This window comes from Sinocyclocheilus rhinocerous, unplaced genomic scaffold (genome assembly GCF_001515625.1).
Source record: "Sinocyclocheilus rhinocerous isolate Xijiao unplaced genomic scaffold, SAMN03320098_v1.1 scaffold1006, whole genome shotgun sequence".
Classification (NCBI taxonomy): Eukaryota; Metazoa; Chordata; class Actinopteri; order Cypriniformes; family Cyprinidae; genus Sinocyclocheilus; species Sinocyclocheilus rhinocerous.
Window position 1 is genome coordinate 443454 of NW_015630418.1, and position 4736 is coordinate 448189.

At 31.2% G+C, this 4736-nt stretch overlaps 1 protein-coding gene across 2 annotated transcripts in view; it reads right to left on the reverse strand.

Annotated features, from left to right (window-relative positions):
- LOC107740353 (SH2 domain-containing adapter protein F-like) overlaps nucleotides 1–4736 on the reverse strand; it is a 102358-nt gene that overhangs the window by 2497 nt on the left and 95125 nt on the right. The gene's annotated exons all lie outside the window — the stretch shown is intronic.

A 4736-nucleotide genomic window follows, 5' to 3' on the forward strand; every position in this document is an offset into this window, starting at 1 on the left:
TTCTTTGCATCTAGCATCAGATTATCTCTCTCTCTCGCAATCTCTCTCTCTCTCTCTATATATATAAATCTCTAAGTGAAAGTTCTCTAGTAAGAATATCCTTCAGAGTCATTATCTTTGCTATCATTAAATATAAATCAACTCCTACACCCATTTCAGTTTAGGACTCCCATTGCTCTCCAGCTGATTAGCTGCCTTTCATTAATGACTCTTCATCATCATTAGAGAGACGAGAAAACATTTGAGCCGCACGAACCCCTGAGAGCCGTCAGCACCAACGCAAACACACAAAACACACTGCAGCTATTCCTCATCCAAACACACACACACACACACACACGCACGCACGCACACACGCGCGCACACACACACACACACTCCCTCACTCACACACACTCACACGCACGCACACACACACACACACACACACACGGGTCTGAGGTCATTGGAAATGTCTAGAAAAAAGCTCAAGTGCATCAATATGGAAATTTCTGTACTAAAGACTGCTATTCTCTTGCTCTTAAGGATTTGATTTTGCTCTTATCTGTATCAGAAACACGAACAAAGCATGAGCAGGACAGAGACAGAGAGAGAGAGAGAGAGAGAGAGAGAGAGAGAGGCATTGAGGAGTTCTAGAGACACCAAAGCCTTTGTGCTCTTATCAACAGATACTTCATCATTATTTTCCCCTTTAATCCAAGGATTCATTTCACTTCATATATCTGAAAGATTCACTGCGGTTCATGACAATGTCATGAGTGTTCACTGATATGATTCACAGAGTGTACATGTATATGTGAATATACTGTGTATCTCTAAAATCAGAAATGAGCAGCTCTTTTGTAATAGCAAATGTTAATGTTTCTGTATACATACACAGTTTGGGAACAGTAAGGTTGTTCATGTTTCTGAAAGAAGCCTCTTCTGCTCACCAAGGCTGCATTTATTTGAACAAAAATACAGGAGAAATTGTGAGATATTGTTGAAATTTCAAACAGCTGATTTCTCAAAATTTTAAACATCGGTGTATATTGTTACAAAATATTTCTATTTTAATAGCAAATCAGCATATTAGAATGATTTCTGAAGGATCAAGTGACACTGAAGACTGGAGTAATGATGCTGATGAAATTTCGGATTTGTGTCACAGGAATAAGTATATAAAAACAGAAAACCGTTATTTTAATTTGTGATATTATTTCACAGTTTTTTTTATATTATTGATCAAATAAATGCAGCCTTAATGAGTCTTTAAAAAACATTAAACATCTTACTAATCCCAAATTTTTGAATGGCAGTGTATATAAAATAAAATAAGATATAAAATTATAATAATAATGTAATATATAAAATAATAAAAAAAATAATAAAATACAAATAAAGAAATAATACATTTACATTTACACACAAACAACAGAAAAAAATTTAATATATTTATTATACACTAATTGTATTATTTATTATTCATTTATAACACACATACATTCATATATTTCTAACATTACTTGCATTTCACCCAGAACATTTCTTTATTAAAATACAGTCTTTATTAGCGTGCAGAGCAAAGCCTCAGATGTTAATTAAACCCGAGCAGATTGATGTTTTATAAAGATAACTCTGTGGAAGCTGATAACCTGCTGCTGCTTTTATTGTAGATGAGATGAGCAGTAAATGCATATGAGAGCTGGGTTTGATCATGTGTGTTTGAATTACAAGCCCAAAGAGTGTGTTTGAGCAGAGACCTGTTCTCCGTTCGCCCACAGCGCTCGCGGTCCTGCTGAGCATGCACATTAATGCACTGCTAATTCATAAACTTTTACTCTCCCTCCATTCAGAGGAGATTTATTTCACTCCCTTCATCCATAAAGCAGGCCACCGCTGAAGCCTCTTTGCCTTTTAAGATCTTTAAGAGACTGGACTCATCCATTTCACTTACGCTCCGCTCTGAACCACAGATCTACTCAGACAATCGCTCTGTTTCATGAGCAAACCACCTACAGACGCCATTATTGAGCATCATGCAAAGACTCAGACATGAAAAATAATCCTAAAAATTCATATATTTATTCAATAAATACAATTAGAATAATCAATCAATATCAACAAAATCCATCTTTGCACTGCAGAAGTTGCACAGAAGCTGCATCTGCAGTGGCATTTATTATTATTATTATTATTATTATTAACGCATTATAATTTATTGGCATTTATTAATTAAAGTGGGATGTATTAACGCATCGTTTTATGCATTGTATATATTTATGCATCTCAGAGATGTAATGAATGCATTTTCACTAATTGCGCAAATAAAGTTATGATTAATGTTTTAAACAGAAAATATAGAACTATGAAACATACTTTAAATATGAAACTAAAACCACCAGTGATCTTACGGAGTGAGTCATTGATTCACTGTTTCAACCGATTCGTTCAATCAGCTGAATGAAGCAAGCGACTTGCTGATTTCAGAATCAGGTACTAGAATATTACTCTTACTATTTATGCCATAAAAAGATATTAGTAAAAAAAGTAGTATACTAGTATGCAGTTTTGAATTTAGCAACTGTCTAAGTGCTTAGGCTTACTGAATCATTGACTCACTCACTTATCCATATCATTTATTTATACATATATATATATATATATATATATGTATTTATTTATTTTTATTTATTTGTTCATTCATTAAATTATTCATTGTATTAAATGCATTCATTTCATTTATTTTGTTTTAATAATTGTATTTATTCAAAATATTAATTTCATTTATTTATTATTTAATGCATTAATTTAGTTATTCATTGTATTCAATGCATTCATTTCATTTATTTGTTTTTAAAAAATTTATTTATTTATTCAAAGTATTCATTTAATTTATTCATTATTTAATGCATTAATTTCATAATTTTTTTTAATCATTGTATTTAATTATTTAATGTATTTATTAATTGTATTTATTTATTCATTGTATTCTTTCTTTCTCAATGTGTTCGAAAACACTTAATTATTCAGGAATGAAACACCAGTGTGTTGAACAATGACACAACGATTGACAAAATAGAGCAAAACCGGCCATATTGACAATATTGTGTATAAAAAGTATGCCACTTAACATTAACATTTTTTATTTATTTGTTATAAACTATTGTCTAAAGTATAAAATATAGATGTTAAAAGGAGGACAAATGAGTGTCAGGACTGATGGCTGCCCTACCTTCAACACAAAAAGCACTAATAAAGGCACCTCAGCTTAATTAAAATGAACTATTTGTGTGCTTTTGTTAATTAGAGCATCACCTCATTATCTTAGCGACATGTTAAGGATTCATAGATGAAGCAAGAATGAAAGAGCGGTGTTATGGTCAGGTGTCTCATCAGTGATGCTGCGCACAGACAGGAGCGTTTCATAGCAGCATTAATATTTCAGCAGACTCAGACACGAATCGTTTGCATGTAAGAGTCTCTGCGGACGGACTGTGCTCTGCTTTAGACACAGACCCTCACAGACTCCTCGACTCACACTGCTTCTGTGTTCAGACCAGCTCTCATGACACCGGATAAATAATTCAGTCCACAACATGATTTAACATCTATTAGAGACATGCTACAGATGACAGCTGCTGATCATCACAGAAAATCATTTTAACTTGCCCTTCACTTTTGTGGTTATATTTAGGACCCACCACTGAAATGATCATATAGACAACATTAGAGCTCAAATAACATTATGCATGAAAAAAGGTGCATTCTAATCTAAGCGCAATAAAGAAAAACAGGGTTGTGCACCATTTACACTCAACTAATTTCCTAAATTGCATTTATTTTAATTAATTAATTTATTCCAATGCATTGATTTCATTTATTCATTGTATTTTTATACATATTTTTTGTTTTAATTTCATTTATTCAATGTATTCATTTTATTTATTCATTGTTTTATTTAATCATTGCATTCATTTCATTTATTAATTTAACTAATTTTTATTTTATTTATTCATTGCATTCATTTATTCAATGCACTGTTTATTTATTCATTCATTTAATATATTCATTCCATTTATCCATTTATTTAATCAGTGTATTTATTTCATTTATTCATTTTATTTATTTAAATTTATTCATTGCATTTATTCAATGCATTCATTAATTCATTCATTTAATCAGTGTATATATTTAATTTATTTATTTTTATTTATTAATTGCATTTATTCAATGCATTCACAGTTCATTCATTCATTCATTTAACCAGTGTATTTATTTAATTAATATATTTAATAAAAAATAAAAAAATTATTCATTGCATTGCATTCATGTTAGCATGACAACTCTACTTAGCAATGTGCTAAAACATACTAGGAACATGCTAACAAAGTGCTAAAACTGAATGAACTGTTTGTTTTAAAATGTCAATTTAGTTTTGTTATATTTCAATTTCACAAAGAAAGGTGCAGCAATAGCCTAATAAAAGGACACCTTTGAATTTATTGTATAATGTCTTCAATCTCATTTTTTTAAAGGGGTCATATGATGCGATTGTAATTGTTCCTTTCTCTTTGGAGTGTTACAAGCTCTTGGTGCATAAAGAAGATCTGTAAAGTTGCAAAGACTAAAGTCTCAAATCCAAAGAGATATTCTTTATAAAAGTTAAGAGTCAACCACGCCTACCTAAAACGCCTCATTTAAACACGCCCCCACATATCTACCTCACTATGTGGAAATATTTGCATAATGCCACC